At 43.6% G+C, this 25,889-nt stretch overlaps 1 protein-coding gene and 1 non-coding gene across 2 annotated transcripts in view; both read left to right on the forward strand.

Annotated features, from left to right (window-relative positions):
- The window catches only part of CPQ (carboxypeptidase Q), a 544,096-nt gene that overhangs the window by 496,947 nt on the left and 21,260 nt on the right, over positions 1 to 25,889 (forward strand). The gene's annotated exons all lie outside the window — the stretch shown is intronic.
- On the forward strand, positions 3,927 to 3,998 carry TRNAC-ACA (transfer RNA cysteine (anticodon ACA)). The gene has a single exon. It is a non-coding gene; the product is annotated as a tRNA-Cys (tRNA).

The raw sequence follows: 25,889 nt of genomic DNA on the forward strand, positions 1-25,889 counted from the left end.
ACACCACTAGGTCAGAGTTGATACAGACAAAAGGAAAACTACTTACTATCCTGGAGTGAGGGATGGCTCCACAAAGTTGCAAATACAGAACCCCCTTATCACTGTTAATGGCCCAGAAGTGTATAAGTGCATATGATTAAAATGCATAGATGCAGGACTGATATGAAAGCCCGCTGTCAACGTCCCTTCTCACATCTTGCTTTCTTCATTTATTTGGCTCTTCTTTATTTATTTATTGGACTAGTGACTCTGCCACCCCCAATCCCCTTGGGTTTACTTATAGCTCACCTTATACTGAGTGCTTAGCAGAGAAAAGGTATAATGAGACCATTTCCTGCTCTGGAAGCATATACAGTACTGTATACTTAGACAAGGTCAAGCTATGTGAACCAGGCAAATCCTGCTCCCTTTTAAAATGTGATCACTTGAGCTTTTTGTTTGTTTTTAAAATGAAAAAGCACTCAAAAAAAAAAAAAAAAAAGTAAAAAAGGATGTGTTTCATTCTGGGTTTTCAAAGCTACTCCTGATTTCAAGAAAGCTGCTGGGTAATTTCTTGTTAGCTCAATTCTGATAGAAGCTAGAAGATAAGAATACCTTAGAAACCAAAACACCTGATTACTAAATTACCCTTGTCCAACCAGCAGTATGTTTGGGTTAAGCTGCCCTTTTCCAGAAACATGAAGACGAAGAGGAAAGAGGTGGTGTGCTGGGAGAATCGGGTGAGGACCAGAGCGACTGGTGTCCAACAGGAAGGCTGTGTATGTTACTGTTTCTCTTCTGTTCTTCATGCAAAGGCCAAGGCGGCTGCTGTGCGACACTGACAACCAGTGTCCTTACACTCACCTCCTTTTACTCTCAGTGTTGAGGATTCAGATTTTGGAAATGTTATTAGAAATGTGGTTTGGGGTCAGAAAAGCCTGAGTTCAGGTATTAGCTTGTGACTTGAGGCAAGTTCTGAACCTAAGTCTCAGCTTCCTCATCTCTAAAATGGGGAAATTAGAAATAGTTCCTCACTCTTTTTATGAGGACTAGAGGTTTGATGGTCTAATAAAGTTCCCAGAACTATGCCTAGACATGGTCAGGGCTGAATAACATTATCTGTTATTATTTAACTATTATCACTAGGAATAAACAGTGTCTGGTGGTGGTTTAGTCGCTCAGTTGTGTCCAATTCTCGGAGACCCCATGGACTGTAGCCCACCAGGCTCCTCTACCCATGGGATTCTCCACTCAAGAATACTGGAGTGGGCTGCCATGCATTCCTCCAGGGGATCTTCCTGGCCCAGGGATCAAACTCACATCTCTTATATTTCCTGAATTGGCAGGTGGGTTCTTTACCACTGAGCCACCAGGGAAGTCCAAATATTACCTATTATTATATTATCATTATCACTGGTAATGTTTAGCTAACTGTGTCAGTTTCCTGTCACCCTGTAATAGACCACCACAAACTTGGCCTAAAACAACACAAATTTGTTCTCTTACAGTCTTAGGGGTTGCAAGTCAGAAATTAGTTTCATGGGGCTACAGTTAAGGTGTTAGCAGGGATGGTTCCTTCTAGAGGGTGTGAGGGGAAACCCATTTCCTTATCTTTTTTGTCTCCCAATATTGATACCGGTGGCCCCTCCCTCCATTCTCAGACTGCATCACTCTGATCTCTGCCTTCCTCACTCCATTATCACCTTATCTGACTCCTTCTAAGTCCCTCTTATAAGGACCCTTGTGATTATATTGTATCTACCCAGATAATCCACAATAATCTTCCCATCTCAAGATTCTTAATTTAGTTACATCTGCAAATTTCCCTTTTGTCATATAGACATTCGGGGACTTCCCTGGTGGTCCAGTAGTTAAGCATCCACCTCCCAACGCAGGGAACGTGGGTTTGATCCCTGGGTGGGGAACTAATATCCCACAGGCCACGGGGCAACTCAGCCCACGTTCGGCAGCTGCTGAGCCTGCGTGCACTCTGGAGCCTGCATGCCACAGCCAGAGAGCAGCTCGCAGGCCACAGCAAAAATCCCACATGCTGCAGCTAGGACCTGACCCAGCTAAACAAATAAAATAAGATAAAATTAACCAGTAAATAAAAGAACATTAACAGGTTTGGGGGTCTGGAATTGTGGACATCTTTGGGAGCCATTTTTCAACTTCCCACGTGGATCAGATTTGTGAACAGCATTGTGATAATTTGCTTCATGTCTCTGTGATGCAAAGTGGTGAGTAGAAACTCGAAAGACATGAGTACTTGAGATACTAACCAAACACATCATTTAGAAATCTCAAGAGCTTTTGCTGAAACAGCCATTGCCTCCTTCTATCTTATCTCTACTTACTCAGGCAGGAAGATGTAATTAAATTTGTAGAAGAGCAGCATGATCCTCAAACATAGATAGACTTGGGTTCGCCATCCAACTCTGCAACCTGGTGGCTGGCTGGGTTACCTTGGAAAATTACACAGTTGCCCCAAAGCATCCCTGAGGCAGGGATTTGAGGCAGGTAGTTTATTTGAAAGGTGATCCCAGAAGCACTGATGGGGAGTGAGGAAATGAGTCTAGGAATGGAAGAAAGTTAACAAGCAGCACGCTCTTGGGCAGGTTCCTCCTGTGGGCCACTGGATGCACTTCGGGTTCTGGGAGACTGTATAGAACTTACCTCAGAGATACCTAACCTGGGAGGGGGATTCTTCATTGACCAAGTGCTGATCTAGAGGTGTTGTCTCCGGGACTCCCCCCCTGCTCAGGTTGCCCACAACTGGTGAGAAATGTTGTGTGCATTGGGGCTGTGAATGTGGTGCACACCACATCTGCTGGCATGACCACTCTGAACTTCAGCCCCTCCTCTGAAAACTGAGGACAGTAGTTCACTCTGCAGGGATTTTGTGAAAATTAGCAATCACGTGGTGAACCTCCTAATAGTATGCCCCGCATATGTTAATTCCTCCAAAACCGGTAGCTCTTCTATAATGATGACATCTAATATCTCCCTTATAGTTTCTGCAGATGAAATTCATTCACACTTAGAAAGATCACTCAACACTTAACAAAGATCACTCAACATTTCTGAGCCCCAATTTTTGTCTCTAAAATCAAGGAGGGAAGTAAACTAAGCAACCTATTGTATTTTCCCAGGATTAATAATTCAAGTCTTCACAGATTGGTTTCCTGTGTCCTTTGACACTAGAACTTTCCTCTGGCCTCTGTGTGTGTGACTGTGACCTGACCTGGGCTGATTTGACCATCTGTGACCCTTAGGTTCTTCTTGGTAAATCACGGTAGCCCCTGAAGAAATTTTGAGGTAAGAGTTTCCTACTTAGCTGACAGCTTCACTACTAGGTCATTCTTATGCCCAGATGGAGCAAGTATGGGGGTGGTCTCAAATAATTTCTGCCAGTCCACATCTGAATATAATGTAGTATTTAAATTTCAATAATAAGAGCACATTTCTAACATTCACCATGCTGCATCACCGACTACTAATTTCATCAATTGAAAGAACCATTTCTGACTTTTGGTATAATTGGCACAGCACTGCTTGTGATTTGAGACACAGGAAACAGACACCTGTGGGAGCTAACGGGAAAGACCAGCCCACGATGTGCTTTCTTTATTAGAATGCAGCACATTCCAGCACCTGGTTATAGCTTAACCTGAGAAATGGCCACACGGGATCACACGGCACATGCTGATAATTTTTGTCTGTCTTTGTTCAGTAGTAAAACATACTTAACAGGAAACTCACCCTTTTAACCAATTTTAAGTGTACTCTTCTGTGGTATTATGTACATTCGCGTTGTTACCCATCACCATGCCTTCCATCTCCAGAACTTTTTCATCTTCTCAAACTAAAACTTAGAGCTCTATACCCAGAAAACAATATTAACAATAATTCCCCTTCCCAAAGTGGAAATAACCATTCCCCTGACTTCCCTGGTGGCTTAGATGGTAAAGCATCTGCCTACAATGCAGGAGACCCAGGTTCAATCCCTGGGTTGGGAAGATCCCCTGGAGAAGGCAATGACAACCCACTCCAGTACTCTTGCCTGGAAGATCCCATGGACAGAGGAGCCTGCAGGCTACAGTCCCTGGGGTCGCAAAGAGTTGGACATGACTGAGTGACTTCACTTTTTGTCTCTATGAATTTGACCATTCTACATTTCTCATATATGTGGAATCATACAATGTTTTTCCTGCATTATTTTACTTAGCATAATGTCTTCATGTTGTAGCACGTGTCAGAATTTCATTTCTTTTTAAGGCTGAATAATATTCCATTGTATGTATATACCACGTTTTATTTATTTGTTTATCGAAATGTTCACCCAGTGAACATTTGAATTGGTTCCACCTTTTGGCTACTATAAGTGATGCTGCTATGAACATGGGTGTATAAATATATGCTGAAGTATTTTAAGTAAAAACTAGAGACATAAAAATCTATTGCTTTTAATAGGAACCTAAAGAGCTAGTCAGATAACACAAGGAAAATATTGCCTAATCCTTAGTATTATTGGAGCTTAGTAAAGCACTTTTAACTTCTTCACTACCTTAGTAATACTGAAAGCACTGGTTTTACGGGTCTTCAAAATAAGATTTTGGAAGGAAACAGTTTGAAAATCTTGATTTGGTATTGTAAGACTGACTCTCTACTTCATCTCCAAAATAGCTTTTAAAATACCATTCACACAATGGTTATTTAATTTCCTGCATGGTATGTTCATTCTACCAAATTCACATAAATTTCCACAACTCTTCAGGACTTCTGCTCGGTTTCCAAGATGCAATTGCATAAAACCTTGTATTCCCTGACCTCAGCATTTTCATCAGTGATGCTGATACTTGCCTTCATTTTCCTCACTGTTGGGATGGTGCAGTGCTTTACACATTCGTATTAACCTTTCTCTGCAAGACCATGCCTGTGGGGAGCCTCTGCCTTGAATTCTGATGATGGCCACAAATGAGCCGAGTTGGTTACACATTGGTAGAGATTGGAGATTGGATTCTGTGCAGGAGGGACTGTTTGTTGTCCTAATTTATATGTGTGAGGCACTGTGCTTACTTAGAGGGCCTTTGCTTACAGAAAACCCTTGCCTAGACTTTACTTACAGGGCCCTTACTTACAGACAGCCCTTGCCTTGACTTGTGGATCCTTCTTTGATATGCTGGGAAAGTGGGCTTCCTATTGAGTTCCTGATTCTGCCTCTATCTCTTGTCCAGCGGTAGACTGCCAGGTCTTGAACAAGTTGGCCTTGGACTTTGATCACACATTCATTAGCACATTTTTATTGAGTACCTACTGTGTGTCTTGCACTCTGCTGGGTATTTAGGTGACCTTGGTGAATGAAACAAAGTTCCCTGTCTCATGGTACTCAGATTCTGGAGCTGTTCCTGATGCTAGCCACAAGCCACGTGTGGCTACTTAAACAAAATATAAATTTAAATTAATTAAAATTAAGTAAAATTTAAAATTCAATTCTAAGTACATTTGAAGTGCTCGATAGCCACAGACGGCAGGGGGCTACTGTGCTGGACAGTACAGATGTATGACATTTCCATCATGATGTAGGAAAGGGAAATATAGACTGTTAGGCGATGGTAAGTGGTATGGGGTAAAGAAAAGTAGAGGAGAGTGTGGGAATTAGGTGGATGGAGACATATTAAGCAGATAACAGAGGGAAACCTCCCAGCGGACTGAACAGCCAGAGCAACATACCGGTTCAGGAATCCACGTGACACATTTCTGGACCTTCACAGAGACCTGAGTGGCTGAGGCTGAATCAGCAAGGGAGGGAGTGCTCCAAAGGTATCAGGGTCTAGGGAACATAGGGCTTTGAAGAATGTTAACGATTTTCACTTTTCCTCAGAGTGAAATGGGGAAACCATTGCAGGATCTTGAGCAAAATGACATGATCTGTCATATTGGGATGATATCACACTGGTGTCTGTATTGAGAATAGACCAAAAGAGAGACCTATGAGAAGGCGATTGCAGTAGTCCAGACAAGAGGTGACTGGAGCTTGGACCAGGGTGTGGCAGCAGAAGTAGTGAGAAATGGCCATATTTTGGATATATTTTAAATGTAAAGCCAGCATGGTTTCCTGACAGATTGCAAGAGTAAAAGGTGATTCCAAAAGGCTGCAAGGTTTTTGGCCTAAGCAGTTGGAAGAGGGGTTGGCATAAAGTGGAATGTGGAAGGCTGTGACTAGAACGGATTTTGGAAAGAAAACAGGAGTATATTTTGGTACATGTGCACATTTGAGATGCCTGTTAGGCATCCAAGTGGAAATGTCAAGTAAAGAGTATAAAACTAAGAAAGAGGTGTGGGCTGGAGAAACCATTTGGGAGTCATCAGCAGTCTAGCCATGGGTTGGGTGGATCAGATGGGAATGAGTGTAGAGAAGAGAAGAGGCTCTGAGACTGAGCCTTGGCAACCCCAGCATATAAGAGGTTGGGATAAGATCAAAGAAGGAATCAGCATATATTTTCAGTATGTAAAATTTCTGTATCAAACTAACAAACTATTAGATAAAATGTTTTTTCCCATGATACTGACAAATACACAGTCCATAAGAACCTGGAAAACTAGGTTCAGGTTTAGAACTCTTGACTCTGGAGTTCTACACTGTAATTTGGTGGCACAGGGAAAGGGCCTGTAGCCCACACACCTTGATTGAGGGCAGAAGCAGAAGAGGGCATCAGAGGATGAGATGGATGGGTGGCATCACCAATGCAATGGACATGGACCTGGGCAAACTTCGGGAGATGATGAGATTCAGGGAGGCCTGGCGTGCTGCTGTCCATGGGGTCACAAGGAGTCAGACATGATTGGGCAGCTGAACAGCAACATAAGCCTGAATCACTCTCCTTTGGTAACAGGCAGGAAGACAGAGCACGTGGGTACTGATGCTGATGGGGAAGTAGCTGTGGGGGTGGGTGTTCTCGTCTTATTAATCAGCACTCATTTCTAGAAGATGCCTGATTAAGAATACCTTGCCAGAATGCTGCTTCAGGTCTAAGTTGACTTTCTTGTTGCTGCTAATTCTATTTAAGGGCTCACTAACGGTTCACTGTTTTCTTAGAGTATTAAAAATCCCAACCTTGTAGAGCTCTTACTTGCATAATTTCCCCACGAGGAACTCCAAGCACAAAGATGCAATATTTTGTCAAGAGATTACACAGTTAATAAGCAGTAGAAACAATTCTGCTGCCATTTCCTTCTGATTCATGATATACCAAAAAGCCCCCACTGGCCTTTGGAATATATTTCTTTATGTAGGAGTCTGGGAGTCTCTAAATAAGAATTTAGATTTTTAAGGGCTTGAAGGAATTATTCCAATAAGAAAATCAATAAAAGAACTGGAAAGATGAATAAGAACAGAACAACCTATTTCTTCCCATAAATTTTACTTTTGAAGTGTCAAAACACAGTACAGCTCTTTTCAAACACTGAAACCTATGCCACGTTGTGCCCTTTCTGAAGGGCAGTCCCCTTCTGCGTAGTCCGGTGGTTTCAGCAATTACTTTTGTGTACCCACATCCTACCCTGATCAGAAGGAAGGCTGTGGGGAGGAGCCTTGGTGAAGTAAGGCTCCTTTCCTCATTTATAAAAAGAGAATAAAAACCACTTTGTGTTACTCATAGAGACTTGATGACAATCAACTTTAAAATATACCCTGAAGCATTTTCATCTTCATAGAATAGAAAGAGTTAAATATAACCAATTGCATATTATTTAAAGCAATACTTTGTAATCCAAGCTCAGGTCAACTTCCGCTTCACCTGGGGAGAGAGAGGAACTTGTAACTGGGGACGTGCCACCGCATTTGCAAGGACTTCAGCCTTCGTCTCAGGCTCCCTTTCTATGTGTCTTCTGCCACCGTCCTTGGTGACTCCCAGCTTCCAAGGCTGTGTCATCACCATTCAACCTATCCATCATTCAGAACTGCTCTCCTTCAGACATCGTGGATAGGAAAACCACCTTCACTGATCAACACTGTCTTCTGTGCTTAGTCGCTCAGTCATGTCTGACTCTTTGTGATCCCATGGAATGTAGCCCCCCAGGCTCCTCTGTCCATGGGATTCTCCAGGCAAGAATACTGGAGTGGGTTACCATTTCCTCCTCCAGGGGAGCTTTCTGCCTCAGGGATCAAATCTGGGTCTCCTGCATTGCAGGCAGATTCTTTACTGTCTGAGCCACCAGTCAAATGTCTTATGCCTCCTGGACTTGCTCCTCTTCGTCCTGACAGCCAGAACCTTGACCCTTCTGCAATCTCCATTGGCCCTGCACTATCTCATCCCTATCCTCTAGCCATGACCCACTTGGAGTGTGCTCTCAGTGAGCACCGTACGCTTTCATCCTCCATGCCCTGCCAGTCCCCAGCCTAGCCAGTGATCTCCATCAGCAAGCCATGATGTGTAACTCTGAAAATGTGTCCATCATCTCAGGAAAAGCCCCTTCCTAATTGTCTGTAGCATCCTGTTCTGAGCTTTGTCTATGCTCCTCAAGCCCCAGCCCTCGCTTTTTGTCCCCTTCACCGAGGGTCTCTCTTCCAGCTGTACTGAGACGTGAGGACATCCACTGGGAGCACTCACGCACCGCGCCCATCACATCTTCGCTCCGTCCTCCATCTTCTCTCTGAAGCTGCTCAAGGCAGCATCTCCATGAAACCATGCTGTCCTTTACCCAGCTCCTTTCTTGTTCTATACCTTTTTTTTTTTTTTTTTTTACTGAAATACAATTGACATACAGTAAAATGCACTCACTTTGATAAGTTTCGATAGTCGTGAATCCCTTGGTAACCACCACCCAAAGTTAAGATGCAACATTTCCAGATAGGTTCTTCATTCTCCTTTCCAGACAACTCCCAACCTCACCCCATCCCCAGAGACAACCACTATTCTGACTTCTATTATCCATGCGCAGTTCTGCCTGTGCCTGAACTTTGTGTAAATGGAATAAGTGCAAGGAATTGCATCACACTTGGCACTGTCGTGTGTTTAGGTTCATCCATGTTGTTGCATTTGTCAGTGGCTCAGAGGTTAAAGCGTCTGCCTGGAATTCAGGAGACCCGGGTTCGATCCCTAGGTTGGGAAGATCCCCTGGAGAAGGAAATGGCAACCCACTCCAGTACTCTTGCCTGGAGAATCCCATGGATGGAGGAGCCTGGTAGGCTACAGTCCATGGGATCCCAAAGAGTTGGACACGACTGAGCGACTTCACTTTCACTTTTTACTTTCATTCTTTTTTACTGATGAGCACTTTCCATCCACAATTTGTTTATCCATTTTCTTGTTAAGTGCACATTTAGCTTTTTTCAGAGCTTATTTTTTTTTTTTGTATTTATGCATAAAGCTTCTAGGTACATTCTTTTTATTTTATTTTTTATTGGGGTATAGTTTCTTTACAATATATTCTTATACAAATGTTCTATGTGGATACATGTATTTTCTTCCTTAGGGAAGTATCTAGAAGTGGAGCTATGTTTAACTTTGGAAGAAACCGCCTGTTTTCCTAAGTGGTTTTTACCATTTCCCATTCTTTATATTCGTACCTGATGCGAAGAGCTGACTCGTTGGAAGAGACTCTGATGCTGGGAAAGGTTGAAGGCAGGAGGAGAAGAGGGTGGCAGAGGATGAGATGGTCAGTTGGCATCAGCGACTCAATGTACATGAAATTGAGCAAATTCTGGGAGATAATAAAGGACAGGGGAGCCTGGTGTGCTGCAGTCCATGGGATCGTAAGGAGCCAGACACGGCTTAGTGACTGAACAACATTCCTGCCAGCTGTGGATGACAGTTCCAGTTGCTCCACATCCATCTCTTCTTTTTGTGTCCTCATTCTTGCTTTTCTTTGACACATGGCCCTAACTCATTAGAGCATCTTATCTCTGTTCCACTCGAGCTTCTTAAGGACTGCAGCTGTGCTTCGATGGGCTTTGCACACGCCGGTGTAGCCTTCCTTAGAGCTGGCTCTCTCTAAATCTGCACAAAACAGGAGAAAATGGAACCCAGTGAGCGAGGCAGGGGCTCTGGGGATTCTGTACACACAGCCCAAGAGGCCCAGCAAAATCAGTATGATCCGACTCTCCTGTCCGTGTCTTACAATACTGCAGCTTGAATGCAGGGCTCCCGTGGCCATTTGTTACAGTCTTCAGGAAGGGCTTTTTATCAGATTCATAGCGGCAAGTGATACAAATTATTGGATTTCTTTTCCAACATAAAAAATAGCTATTTGCAGCCTTTTGAAGCTGGGTAAATGAGCCATTGATCTTACCTATAGAGCACTGCAGGGTATTTTTGTCCTGTCTTCACTTCCAATATTCTATGACGGGAGCTCGCCTCTCCAGCCAAGCTGTTCTAATCGGTATTCCCTGGGCGTACCCCGCTCATGGCCTGCTCCTTGCCTTTTCCCACATTATGGGGGAAATGCTTCCATGGAATGCCCTGTCTTTTTCCCTCCTAGAAGTTACATCTTCAAGGCCTGGCATATGCCAATATCTCTATGATGCTTTCCCCACCACTTTACCCTTCGGTAACTATTCTCTCTTGTGAATTATTATAACCTTCCCAGTGGAGGGTGATAGCCCCCATCCTGGCTTCCAGGGGCTCTAGGTTAATAGGGGCATCCCAGGACCCCTACATGACAAGTGTACTCCAGACTTCTGTGGCCAATGTTCCAGGGGGCCAGCTGCTATGCAGAATCTCTTTTTTTAAATCCTTTGCTCAAAAGGATCCACTCCACTTCTAGCCGGAACTGTCTGCCTCCTGCCATCATCTTGAAACGATGAATTGCTTCAGACCAGGTTTCATCACTCACCAGTCAGTCGAGAGCTTGAGTTGCTTTTCAGAGTGCGTGTCAAAGCAGTCAGTGCTGTGGGCATGCGGAGAGGCAGCAAGTGGCGTAGCTCCCCACCCCATCCACACAGGCTGCTCACTTTCCAAGCGAGACACAGAAACAGTTGGCTGAAACTTGGCAAATATCCTGACCAGGACAAGGAGGGAGGGATGCTTATAAGCTTCCAGGTTTGCTTTGCTCTGTCCCCTCTCACTCTCTCGCAAAACAAACCAGCACCTTGTCTGTCTCCTCGTAGACGCTGGGCCATCTCCCAGACATCTTCCTGAAAGACAGGCTGGACAAAAGAATCTTCTCTTTCAATTCCCTCTGTCTTTATTCGACTCCAGAAAGATCCTTCGTTTTAAATATTGGGCAACGTGAGCAGGAGTACTCAGGAATATTACCTTCCCAAGTTTCCTCAATTCTGCCCTTCTGGTCATCCCTTCACCAGGCTAGGCTGCTTCACTTTCTCTTCACCTCCTAGTTCCTACAAAGCGTGCTTGTTCATTCAAAAATATTTAATGCTACTTTAAATTGTTTAATTTTTTCACTAAACACTATTATTGTTGTTGCTCTGTCACTAAGTTATCACCAACTCTTTGCAACCCCATGAACTGCAGAAGGCCAGGCTTCACTGTCCCCCAGAGTTTGCTCAAACTCATGTCCATTGAGTCAATGATGCCATCCAATCATCTCATCCTCTGTTGCCACCTTCTCTTCCTGCCCTCAATCTTTCCCAGCATCAGGGTCTTTTCCAATGAGTCTGCTCTTCACACCAATAAACATTATGGTAGGAGTTCAAGTCGAGCGAAAGCCAGGATACAAACAGTGCCTACTTCTGGAGCTTAGGTTTACTAGGAGACATAGATACACAGAGAGACAGCTACAAAAAAGTGTCCTGACTGGCATCCAGGGCACTGGAGGGACACAGGGAAGGAGCACTGGGTCCAGGCTCAGGAGGTCTGGGAAGGCTTTGAAAAAGAGCTGACCTTTAACCGAGTAACACTTACCTAGACGTCAGCTGGAAGACATGAGCGTGGGAGCGGGGTGCTTTGTGTAATAAAGGCCACACATGGGAACAAGTGGAAACTGAGAGTGCGACACAGCAAGGAACCGAGAGAAGTTTGCTGGTTTGGATCACAGGATGCAGGAGAGGTCACGAAAAGTGAAGCCGAAAAGGCAATTGTGGGCGTGATCCTAACACGCCTTGCCTGTACATTCTGATGAGTAGGGACGTCTCATAGCAAAGGGGAGTCATTCAAAGGCTCGTGGAGGAGACAGAGGTCACCCCTTTAATGGCTGCAAAGGTCACTCTGGCGGAAGCTTTGACAGTGTGGATTGGAGAGGTGAAGCTGGAGCAGCAGGTGGGCCAGAGGAGCAGGACAGGGGCTCAGCCAGAGGAGGGGCGGGCAGACTGGAGAAGGCAGTGGGCTAGTGACGTTGCGAGAGTTGGGGGAGAAGGAAGGGTAAAGGGCGAGGCCAGGAACGGGTTAGAGAGCCCAGCAGAGGGGAGGGCTGAGGACAGCAAGGAGAGCAGAGGAAGAGGAATATACAGAGAAGACCGAAGGGGGCGGCCAGGGAGGGGCAAATATGCAGACAGATCACCCTAACAGGAGGCAACGGGTGAGTCTTTCAAGAGACGGATGGTCAACCAGGTCCGATGTCCCAGAAGGAAACCCTTAAACCCGCTGGAGTTACCACCCAGACAGGATGCAATTTCAGGGGAACAGTGGCGGTAATGTAGACTGAGCAGTGAGGCGGAGGTGAGGAAACAGAGATGGCAAGACAGGAAACTCTCAAGAGGACTGGCTATAAAGGGAGGAGATAGAGAGAGCAGTAGCTAGAGAGGGGTGTGGGGTAAAAGACTGGGTGGTATTGTACGGCGGGAGAAACAAACGGGACTGGAACGTGCTTTAGAATGAGCAAGGACGGTGAAAACACGGAGTCTGCGCTGAGAAGCAGTTGTAGGATAGAAAGCAAATAACAGATGGGAGAACATAGGCCCTGTGTTCACTCGATAACAACAAAGTTCTACAAGAGTGAGCTGAGTCCCCAGTTTGCCGAAGGGCTGAAGAATCTGATTCCACACGGCAGCAGGGTGGGCTGGTCCCGGGGCAGACCCTGAGGCTCATTCGAAGCTGAGGCTACCCAATCTCTGTGCCCAAAGTCGGGATAAACATCCCCACCTTGTCAGTGCAAGGAGCTAAGACGCAGAAGTGCTTAAAACAGTGCCTGGCACGCAGGCAAATGCTAATGAAGTGTTAGCTGGAATCATCTAAGGAAGCCGAACTTTCCTGGGAAGGGACTCGCCTAGTGGCTTCTCACCTGGGCTGCTAATGAGTCTGAAAAACACATCCTGTTCTCTAGACTGTAGAAAATCAGACCCGTCCTGAAGAGCTGGGCCCCTCGAGTCTGTGAGGCTCGGCTCCACTCAGAGGGCAGATGTGCCCATTGGGAAGGCAGTGTGAGCATAGCCCAGAAATCTCCTGTAGACCCCACCCCGTTTCTTTCCAAAGCCTTTCCTCTGGTTTTCAGATGAGATTTCCCTGTTCAGGAGGGGTGCCAGTGCTGGGAATCTCATAGTACTCCCAACCCCAGACACCAGGGTTGTGTAATTGCAGTGGCAGAGATTTGAATTGTCTTTTTGAAGAGACCACCTACTGTTTGTCTGTCAAATCATCTATGTGTGGGTGGAACTGAAATTGTGGGAGATGAAGACGGTGAGAGTGTCTTCCAGAGTAACTGGCATACGGTTGGTGATTCTTAAGTATTGGTTTCCTTTCTAGAAAGTATGGAGACAGTGTTCTTGGAGGGCAGCATGACCAGGTATAAGTCAGATGGGTTCAGTTCAGTCCAGTCGCTCAGTCGTGTTTGACACTTTGTGACCCCATGGACTGCAGCACGCCAGGCCTCCCTGTCCGTCACCAATTGCCGGAGCTTGCTCAAACTCATGTCCATTGAGTCGGAGATGCCATCCAACCATCTTGTCCTCTGTTGTCCCCTTCTGTCCCCTCTGTGGTCCTCCTTAAATCTTCCCCAGCATCAGGGTCTTTTCAAATGAGTCTGTTCTTTGCATCAGGTGGCCAAAGAATTGGAATTTCAGTTTCAGCATCTGTCCTTCCAATGAATATTCAGGACTGATTTCCTTTAGGATTGACTAGTTGGATCTCCTTGCAGTCCAAGGGACTCTCAAGAGTCTTCTCCAACACCACAGTTAAAAAGCATCAGTTCTTCAGTGCTCAGCTTTCTTTATAGTCCAGCTCTCACATCCATACATGACTGCTGGAAAAACCATAGCCTTGACTAGACAGACCTTTGCTGGCAAAGTAATGTCTCTGCTTTCTAATATGCTGTCTAGATTGGTCATAGCTTTTCTTCCAAGGAGCAAGCATCTTTTAATTTCATGGCTGCAGTCACCATCTGCAGTGGGATTTGCCCTCAAATTTTGACTCTACTGTTGAGCAGCTAAATGAACATGGGTTATTTACATCTTCTTGAACTTTTTTGCTCATCTGGGAATAAAGACTGCTAATACCCACTGCATCAGTGTGAGTTTGGGATAGAGACAGAAGAGATGGAAGTACCTGGCACACAGTAAGCTGTGTTTTTTCTTTGCCTTTCCTTGTGTGACTGTTTAAACTGCTGGGTAAACATGTTTACTCTCACAGATCTGATATATTTCCCCACATCTACTCAATATATCAAGTATTTAGTCATTCCGCCTCCTGATGCCTAGATCTCAGGGTGTGGAGTTTGTACCATCACTTGACCCGCCATTGTCTTGTTAGATACAGACAGACCTTTGTGTGACTACAATAGAGACATTATTGCCAGTTGTCAGTATTGAAATGATGCTCTCCTTCACTCTCCAGTGAAATATCTGCAGGCGTTCCTTCCCCCTTATTGAACATTTTGCAATCGCCTTTAAAAACAATGCCCTCGTCTCCCTGACCTGCCTCTCCTCCTCCCTCCCAGCCTCCTAAACCCCACCTCGTTTCCCTGTATTGTTTGCTTAATGGGCATTTTAACGAGTGTAGCATTTCCATTTTGAAACACACAGAACTCAAGACAGAAATTGGATTTCTTCCTGGACAGTTTCCATCCCTTCTCCTTGTTTACAGTTTTCGCCTTTGTTTTTCATTCTGCGACACAGCTCAAATTTGCTGAACCAGAAAGGGGTGGAAGGAGGTGTGAAAGAGAGGCAACCGCCTTCTCCTTGCTGCAGGAAGAGCTTATTAGCGACCTGCTCTCTACAAGAGACCAAGCACTCTAAAGATACTCCAGGCGCCTCTTCTGTTTCCACAAAAGCCCAAGGCCTGAGTACTCCATGCATGACAGAATCTAATTACAGAGACAATTACGGTTACCTGGACTGCCCAACTGTTGTGTTTCGTAATCAAAAGCAATACTGGCAGGTGTGAATCTGAGCCTGCTGAAAACTCAGGGAAACTACAGAATGCTTACCAACCCGAAGCAATTTTATTTTAGCCAGTGGGCCTGTGTTGCTCAGCCTTTATGTTAGCAGAAAGTTAAGGGATCTGGGGAATATACCAGGGCGCTTCTGCCAGCACATAGACATCAGTCCCCCTGTAGGAGTGTCCTCAGCTGAGTCAAGTACTCATGTTTTTGAAACTGGACTTCACAGCAATTTCAGAAAGCTCTGTGCCAGTTTCGAATTTGTTCTCTTTAAATAGTGGATCACTACCTGACTTCGCAGCCTTCATTTGGCATTTGATAAGGAGAAATTGATTTTTCTCCAGGCCCACACAGGCTGTAGATACTCGGTGAGCACAGAGTGTGCTGCGCTGGATGGAGGTGTGTATTCATACCCCTCGCCACCTGCTTCGTATTCATTCTGGCGCAGAGCTACAAATTGGCTCTCTTCCGCATCTCAGCCGGCTCTAGTTAATTTATGTCTCTGCCTCTCTGCCACAGCACACTGAGGAAATAGAGTTCCCACTTTCGAAATCAGGTTTACTAAAAATGAAGCAGCATGGCAATAATTGTTCTTTTTTTTTAATAGTTAAAGAAATTCCAAGTGGAAAGCAAGAAACAGGTTCCGCAAGAGGAAGAAAAATCAGGGCGCAGAAATAAGAACAGCTCAAAAGAGAGAGGCAAATAGCAAAGAAAAGTGGGAGAGGTCGACGGGGATGCATCGGAAAGGGAGAAAGCATCAAGGAAGGAGCAGAAGGGAAGACAGGAGACGGGAAAATAAATGATGTGGACCTGAGAAGTGGACTCAACAAAGGAATAGAATAAGTGAAGGCCAAAGTAAGGATTAAGGAGGAAAATGTCAGAGCCAGTGAGGGCCCTAGAACTGCAGGTTACTGGGAGGATGTGGGCAGGGCTAGGAGTCCCTAGAGGGTTAGGTGTCTGCATGCCTTAGCACACGTGATGGTCAGGGAGACCGCCCTCCTGCAGATACTAACTCAGACTCAGAAATGAGAGCCAAGCAGACTCATTAACTGTGTTTGGCCAGCCTGTGATGGGCAACAGAATTTACTGATGCATATTTCAACTGAATTTTCTAACCAAGTTCTTAAATAAACAGTCACCAGATGTAACTGAAAAAGCAGAATAAGGCTTTCGATAGTGAGCATTTCTATAGGAAAATCTGAAAATCCTCTGTGTTGCTTTTTCCAAAGTTTTAGTCATTTGTGGTTTTTAACCCTGGCTAGTATGGTAGCAACTGTTCCAATGCTGGACTGTGCGGATCCTTCTGGTGTTTACTTTTAACATCCGCCAGGGTAGGGAGAGTGGCCAACACCTGTGGTGGCTAGAGAAGCCCCTTGGCAGGAAAGTTAACTCCACCAGTAACAAAGGGACCTTTGAGAGACTTGGGTTATAATGGGACCACCAGAAACTCCTTTCCCCAAAGTTGGGAAATCCAGAGCAGGTCTTCTCAGCCAGCCCACATTTGCAAAACCAGAACTGTCAGAGGAGGGAGCAATGGCAGGAGGCCTGAGAGAAATCTCAGGAAGGTGTCATTTGGCCGATGGCTTCAGATCCAGGGTCTGGAAACTTGGCATCACCTCCTGGCCTTGCTGTGGATCCCATGTTGGCAACTGGATATTCTGTTGAGTCTAAGAACTGATGCTCTCCAGTAGCCTGTGGATAATTTTCCATGTTGAGCAGACACCTTCTGCTATAGTTGGAGCTAAAAGTCCCCTTTGTTTATGTATTAGATAAAGTGTCTGATTCCACGATTTTTACCAATGAGTGGGAAGAGTAGCAACAATAATCAAGACTGGTTTATATTTGTCAGTAAGCTAGTCTTTCGATACCCTCTGATATTTTAATATCGTTGGGTTTCTATAGTTAGATTTCTCTACAAATTCATGAAGCCCTGTCATGCTCAAGTGTTGCTGAGAAGCTGTTCTTGTCCTGTTCCTGTCCCCCAGTCCCTTTCTAGAGTAACAGCATTACCTCCAGGCATGCAGAGTTATGATTAGTGGTCAATTCATTGAACACATATGATTTAGCAGTCAGGGTGACCATTTGCCTGGGACTTTTCTGGCTTGAGCACTGGAAGCCTTGCATTCCAAGAAACCCCTCAGTCCCAGGCAAACCATGACGGTTGATCACCCGATCATCTTCCGTATTCTGACAGAGCCTGAAGAGACCCTAGAAGTCACAGTGATTCCTACTCAATGATTCCTTCTGAAGTGCTGGTTAAAACCGAGTCCTCTTTACCAATTTACTTTCTTTCTGATTCACACATTCCTTGGATCGGAGGAGATAATTAAATACTATGAGCAAAGATGTAATCACCAGCACTCAAGAATAAAATTAAACAAAAATACTGCTGTTTAATTTTATAAAAAGAATTGTTTAATCCTGATTGGGATTTTGAAAACTAGTCAAAGACATAAAGTGAATCACAAATCATTATTCTCCATCTGGATACTGTTTGGTACCTCAAAGAGATCATTTCTAAAATGATATCATTTCAGGAAGTTTAAAGAATGAAATACAATGAACATGCCATCATTCTATCAAGTTACACCTTTTTGAGGGGGCGGGGGAAATGGTCACAATAATGTGAAGGAATAGAAGACCAGCCTGGAAGCCGACAGATGAGGTTCTGATCCTGGCGCAAGTCACTAAAGTATCACTGACCCCAGACAAATCATGCCTCCCCAAGCATTTTCACATTTCAAAATGAAAATGTGGATAAGAACTCTTTATGGAATAGCTAGCAGAAGAGAAGTATTAGAAGTCAGGAGATTTGTATTGCAGTCTTCACACTGCATTTACAACCATGTGTCCTTCCTTGGAGGCTCAGACCTTAAAGAATTCACCTGCAATGCGGGAGACAGGGTTTGATCCTTGGGTTGGGGAGTCCCCTGGAGGAGGGCATGGAAACCCACTCCAGTCTCCTTGCCTGGAGAATCCCCATGGACAGAGGAGCCTGGTGGGCTACAGTCCACTGGGTTGTAAAGAGTTGGACAGGACTGAGTGACTGAGCACACACACAGCCTTAGACAATGAGCTAGCCTGTTTCATCATATGTAAAATGGAAAGTCGTTAATAAACTATATAGCAGGGTCCTTGTGAAGACCAAGTGATAATGCAAAAGCAAGGACAAATGTCACATCCTATTGTCATGTAGTATCCTTTTGATCCTAAGGCAGCATCTAACATGGGTCACAGTGTGGTGCAAGTGCTGTTAAACTTTTAAATGTGGGCACAGTGGGGCCCATCACCTGCGTTGTGTGTGTGTGGGTGTGGGTGTGGGGGGGGCGGTGGTGGAGAGAGAGAAAGAGTCAATCATAATAACCAGCCATGGTCATTCATGTACATTTATACTCTGTGGTTGATTTCATGATACAACAGCAGAGTTGAATAGTTGTGTGGCCACAGAAACAGTATCACCCACCCAATCTAAATATTTAGCCTCTAGCTCTTTAACAGACTTGATGGACAAGAGTTTGGGTGAACTCCAGGAGTTGGTGATGGATAGGGAAGCCTGGCATGCTGCGATTCATGGGGTCGCAAAGAGTCGGACACGACTGAGCAACTAAACTGAACTGAACTGAGCTCTTTACAAGAGTACTTGGCTAACCCTGATTTAGCAGAAAGTTTCAAGGTTGGTATTCCAGGGTCCAGGATTCTCTTGGGTTCCATGTCACTGTAGGATATCATGCAAGTGATTTACTCTCTGGTTCTCTGGTTCTCATACTCTTCAAAAGTGCATGTGTGTGTGCTAAGCTGCTTCAGTTGTGTCTTACTCTTTGCAACCCTATGGACTGTAGCCCTCCAAGCTCCTCTGTCCATGGGTTTCTCCAGGCAAGAACACTGGAGTGGAGTGCCATGCCCTCCTCCAGTGGATCTTTCCAGCTCAGGGATCGACCCAGTGTCTCTCTCGTCTCTTATGTCTTCTGCATTGGCAAGCAGGTTCTTTACCACCAACACCACCTGGGAAACCAACTCCTCAAAAGAGGGAAATACAGATCCAACCCCATTTTTCCTCTTAGAAGTGTTGTTAAGGTAGATAAAAGAACAAGTGTGTTGGTATTTTTATGAAGGAAATATGATTTAAATTCAAGTATTATTCATAAGATGGGCTTCCCTTGTAGCTCAGTCGGTAAAGAATCTTCCTGCAGTACAGGAGACCCAGGTTGGATCCCTGGGTAGTGAAGATCCCCTGGAGAAGGAAATGGTAACCCACTCCTACAGTAACCTTGCCTGGAAAATCTCATGGAAATAGGAGCCTGGTGGGCTGCAGTCCATGGGGTCGCAAAGAGTTGGGCACGACTGAGCGACTAACACTTACTTACTTACTATTATTCATGGGGCAGATGCTGTTAGATGATTTGGAAGCAATAACTGGTGTGTTATTACTCAGTGATATTAGTTGTCTCATGTACATCGTGGGGGGTTACTTAGATTAGTGATAACACACAAACCCCTGTACCGTTGTAACTCATCAAAAGCTACAATAACACACCAGAATCTGATTCAATCCACAGTATCCTGTCAAGAGAGGGAGTTTTAATTGCTTCTTTATCCCTTTATTCACTGAAGACTTTCACTAAACATTTACAAGACATGAACTTCAGATCATGCCAGCATCTCTGCTGAGGTCAGCTGAGAGCTGGCCATTTTAATCCAGGACCAAGAAAGAAAAAGGACTATTCCCAAAAGAGAACAGTGGTGGTGGGGTAACAGATGGGCTGGTTTGCCAAGCAAATACCAAAGATATTTGTCTATGTTAAAATGTTAATTCATATTTGATTCCTAGACACATGACTGATAACGAGGCTGGTTAAACACATACACAAGTTAGTAACAAGCCTTTGCCTAACACATGTGAATATTAAGACCTCCTCTTTCTCAAGAATCCCCTCAAAGACCCAGAGAGGAGCTCCCTAAAGGAACAACTCTTAATATGTCTCAAAGCAGCCAGCTAAGTCTTAGCTAAGTCACCCCTGCTCTTTGAAAGTACCATTGGCTCAGGAGCAGCCCATTTACACACCCTACATACAAATCTCTAGATTTATGGCAGAGACAAATCAGTGAGCAATCACATGCTGTATAAAAGAAGTCTTCACTTTACCAGCAGATTCACTGCTGTGCTCCTTTAACTGATGTATTGCCAGTGGTGCAGTTCTAATAAAATCTCATTGTTAGAACAGCAGCACACATATGCTTTTTCATTGCCAACCTAGATGGAAATATGGAGAGCAGGGTGCACTTAAGTCCCCTTAGATCTTAATGCAGCTTTTGTCAAGGTCCTTTGTTCTCAGGCTAGGAGCTTACTGTTACTTATTACTTACAATAGGCTGGGAGAGATGGAGGTCCGCGATTCTTTAATACAACAACAATGAAACAATATCATGTGCTTTCACTGATTAACCTACTCTGATTATCTGCATGAGATTCCAAAAAAGTGAAGGATCAGTCATACAGGAATAAGCTACCTGGCCCTTTGAAGACAAGTCATCATAATATTAGAAATAGCGCTAGTATGGAGTATCATCATGTGCCAAGCAGTATTTTAACTCATTCAGTTCAGTTCAGTTCATTCAGTTGTATCCAACTCCCTGTGACTCCATGGACTGCAGCACACCAGGCCTCCCTGTCTATCACCGACTCCCAGAGCTTACTCAGACTCATGTCCATTGAGTTGGTGAGGGCATCCAACCATCTCATCCTCTGCCATCCCCTTCTCCTCTCGCTCTCAATCTTTCCTAGCCTCAGGGTCTTCTCCAGTGAGTCAGTTCTTCACATCAGGTGGCCAAAGTATTGGAGTTTCAGCTTCAGCATCAGTCCTTCCAATGAAGACCTAGGACTGATCTCCTTTAGGATGGACTGGTTTGATCTTGCAATCCAAGTGACTCTCAAGAGCCTTCTCCAACACCACAGTTCAAAAGCATCAATTCTTCAGCACTCAGCTTTCTGTATAGTCCAACTCTCACATCCATACATGACTACTGGAAAAACTGTAGCTTTGACTTGATGGACCTTTGTCGGCAAAGTAATGTCTCTGCTTTTTAATATGCTGTCTAGGTCACAGCTTTTCTTCCAAGGAGCAAGCGTCTTTTAATTTCATGGCAGTCACCATCTGCAGTGATTTTGGAGCCCAGAAAAATAAAGTCTGACACTGTTTCCATTGTTTCCCCCACCTATTTGCCATGAAGTGATGGGACCAGATGCCATGATCTTCGTTTTCTGAATGTTGAGTTTTAAGCCAACTTTTTCACTCTCCTCTTTCACTTTCATCAAGAGGCTCTTTAGTTCTTCTTCACTTTCTGCCATAAGGGTGGTGTCATCTGCATATCTAAGGTCATTGATATTTCTCCCAGCAATCTTGATTCCAGCTCGTGCTTCTTCCAGCCCAGCGTTTCTCATGATACACTCTGCATATAAGTTAAACAAGCAGGGTGACAATAGACAGTCTTGACGTACTCCTTTCCCAATTTGGAACCAGTCTGTTTTTCCATGTCCAGTTCTAACTGTTGCTTCTTCACCTGCATACAGATTTCTCAAGAGGCAGGTAAAGTGGTCTGATATTCCCATCTCTTGAAGAATTTTCCACAGTTTATTGTGATCCACACAGTCAAAGGCTTTGGCATAGTCAATAAAGCAGAAGTAGATATTTTTCTGGAACTCTTGTTTCTTCGATGATCCAACAGATGCTGGCAATTTGATCTCCGGTTCCTCTGCCTTTTCTAAAACCAGCTTAAACATCTGAAAGTTCACGGTTCAGGTACTGTTGAAGCCTGGCTTGGAGAATTTTAAGCATTACTTTACTAGCATATGAGAAGAGTGCAATTGTGTGGTAGTTTGAGCATTCTTTGGCATTGCCTTTCTTTGGGATTGGAATGAAAACTGACCTTTTCCAGTCCTGTGGCCACTGATGAGTTTTCCAAATTTGCTGTCATATTGAGTGCGGCACTTTCACAGCATCATCTTTTAGGATTTGAAATAGCTCACTGGAATTCCATCACCTCTACTAGCTTTGTTTGTACTGATGCTCCTTAAGGCCCATTTGTCTTCACATTCCAGGGTGTCTGACTCTAGGTGAGTGATCACACCATCGTGGTTATCTGGGTCATGATCTTTTTTGTACAGTTCTTCTGTGTATTCTTGCCACCTCTTCTTAATACTTCCTGCCTCTGTTAGACCCATACCATTTATGCCCTTTATTGTGCCCATCTTTGCATGAAATGTTCCCTTGGTATCTCTAATTTTCTTGAAGAAATCTCTAGTCTTTCCCATTCTATTGTTTTCCTCTATTTCTTTGCACTGATCACTGAGGAAGGCTTTCTTATCTCTCCTTGGTATTCTTTGGAACTCTGCATTCAAATGGGTATATCGTTCTTTTTCTCCTTGCCTTTAGCTTCTCTTCTTTTCTCAACTATTTGTAAGACCTCCTCAGACAACCATCTTGCCTTTTTGCATTTCTTTTTCTTGGGGATGGTCTTGATCACTGCCTCCTGTACAATGTCATGACTCTCTGTCCATAGTTCTTCAGGCACTCTATCAGATCTAATCCCTTGAATCTATTTGTTACTTCTACTGTATAATCTTAAGGGATTTGATTTAGGTCATACCTGAATGGTCTAGTGGTTTTCCCTACTTTCTTCAATTTAAGTTTACATTTCACAATAAGGAGTTCATGATCTGAGCTGCAGTCAGCTCCCAGTCTTGTTTTTGCTGACTGTATAGAGCTTCTCCATCTTGGGCTATAAAGAATATAATGAATCTGATTTTGGTATTGACCATCTGGTGATGTCCATGTGTAGAGTCTTCTAACTCGTTAGCTCACTGAAACTCAAAGAAACCCCAAAGCTAGGTTATTAGCATTCCTATAGTATAGATGGGAAAATTAAGGCACAGAGAAGCAAAATATCCTTCCCCATCTCACAGGCTGATACATGCAGTCAGGGTTCACACTCAGAGAGGCTGGCTTTATAATTTGTGCTATTGACCACTGTGCTATATTGACAAGTAAAGTACCTGTCAGATGCTGGAATGTAGGACCCTATGACATATTTTATACCTTCAAGAAGCTGTAAGTATATCTACTTCAAGCCATAGGAGAGAAACTTAGACTTGCCCTTGCCATTAAAAAAAAGAAGAAACTAGAAAACTAGACAAATGTATCAGACAACTAGTTCATCCACTTTAAAACAGGGCAGTGAGGACTGTGATCCCTGGATTAAAGAAAGCAAAAGATGACCTCTGTATTGCCCTAGTTTTCTGTCATGAGGCAGGAAGGGAACACCCAAGCACAATCCAGTGGACTCACTGAGTTACAGAGATAGGAGCTCAGGGAGTCTGGAGGAGCTGTGTTTTGTAGGACAGAGTACCAGAGCAAGGAGCTACACAGAAAAGTGGCTCCAGAAATCTGCATAAGGGTCCCCTTGAGTCTTTTGCTGCATACTAAGCTGAGCATGCATAGAATAAAATTCCACAAGAATCAGCAGAGAACAGCTATCAAGAAGCTGAAGGCTGAACAATTCCCAGAGACCACAGGGCTAGGAAAATTTTACATTTTGATCAGCCAAAAACTGGATCAAGCTTGTTGAATATGTGGTACATTCAATGGAAGAACAAAGAAGAAGTGACACAAATGCAAAACAAGATTGTGGACTAAAATTCAAGCATATCAATAATTACATAAACATAAGCAGACCAAACCCTTCAATTAGAAGACAGAGATTGTCAAACTGAACAAAAACTTAGACTTCCATATATGCTATTTGCAGAAAGCACACTTTAAAGACACAAGTAGGTTAAAAGTAAGGGGATGAATAAAAGATATACAACAAATTCTGAACATGTGAAGACCATAATAACTGTACTATCCATAAAAATAACTGTCAAAATAAAGAATGTTATTGTAGAAAAGGGACATCTTGTAATCATAAAATAGTCTGTTCATCAGTAAGGCATACAAGTCTTAAATGTGAATGCACTCAGTTACAGAGCTTTGAAAATACATGAAAAAAAAAAAAAAAAGACAACAGAACTGAAAGAAGAGCCAAATAGATAGTTATGGTTGGAAATGTCAACACTCATTTTTTAATGATGTTAGAAAAATTAGATAGGAAGTCAATATGGGTAAGGAAGACTCAAACACACTATCAACCCACATGATCAAATTGATATGATGGGATAATGAATTCAGTAATAACAGAATGCACGTTCTTATTTTAAATTGCACATGGAGCATATACCATGATAGAGTATATGATGAGTCATTAAAAGCAATCTCAATGAATTTAAAGGCACTGAAATCATGTTTGCTGACCACCATGGAATTAAATAAGAAGTCAAAAGCAGGAAGGTATTAAGAAAATGCCCAAATAAATAAAAATTAAACAGCATTCATGGGTCAAAGAAGAAATCACATGGAAAATTAGAAATTGTTTAGGATCTTCTTGATAATAATACAACATATCAAAATGTGTGGGATGAAGTTAAAGTAGTGCTTTATTGTACAAAATGATAGGCTGACTCTAAAATCTACACAGAAATGCTGTGGACCTAGGCTGCCGAACAATTTTGAAAAAGAAGAAAAATGTTGGAGGACTTACTCTACCTGATTTTGAAATTGTCCTGTCTACAACAATCAGAGCAGTGTGGTATATTGGCATAAGAATAAACAGACAGATCAATAGCAGAGAGCAGAGAATCCAAAAATAGGTACATATATACATTATCACATACATTTTAAAAAGCACTACATTCACAAAGAACATACATAAATGCCCGATAATTTGATCAAAAGGTGCTTGACATTATTAGTTGTCTTAGAAATCTAAATTCAAACGAAGATGAGACTTGCCTACATATTCAATGGCCAATGAAAAAAAAAAAGAACAAACTATGCAACAGTATAGGTGAACTCCAAAATCATCATGTTAAACAAAAGAAGCCAAACACTAATGCTAAGTCACTTCAGTCGTGTCCGACTCTGCGAGACCCCATAGATGGCAGCCCACCAGGCTCCCCCGTCCCTGGGATTCTCCAGGCAAGAACACTGGAGTGGGTTGCCATTTCCTTCTCCAATGCATGAAAGTGAAAAGTGAAAGTGAAGTCGCTCAGTCGTGTCCGACCCTCAGCGACCCCATGGACTGCAGCCTACCAGGCTCCTGTCCATGGGATTTTCCAGGCAAGGGTACTGGAGTGGGGTGCCAACTGCAAAATGTATAATTCCATTCATGTGACATTTTAGGAAAGACGTATGTAATCTATACTGCCTGGAAACAGATCAGTGGTTGCCTGATGCTAAAGGTAGAAAGGAATGAACTAAAAGCGGAACTTTTAGTAGCAGTGGAACTGTTCTACAGCTTGATTGCGGCGGGAGTTACACAAGTGTGTACATTTGTCAGAACCTGAAGAATGTATACTTAAAATGGGTATATTTTATAATACACAGATTATATATAAAAGAAGCTAAATATTTGTTGCATAAACAATATTAGCACTTACTATTGTCTAACTCTTTCCCAAAGTTATACAGTACATTGAATTCCTTTAGTTAATCTGAAAAGTCGGAGGTTAGCATGGGTTGTCTTGGTCTGATTGAATATTATAATTGA

Source organism: Bos mutus, chromosome 14, assembly GCF_027580195.1.
Source record: "Bos mutus isolate GX-2022 chromosome 14, NWIPB_WYAK_1.1, whole genome shotgun sequence".
Taxonomy (NCBI): Eukaryota; Metazoa; Chordata; class Mammalia; order Artiodactyla; family Bovidae; genus Bos; species Bos mutus.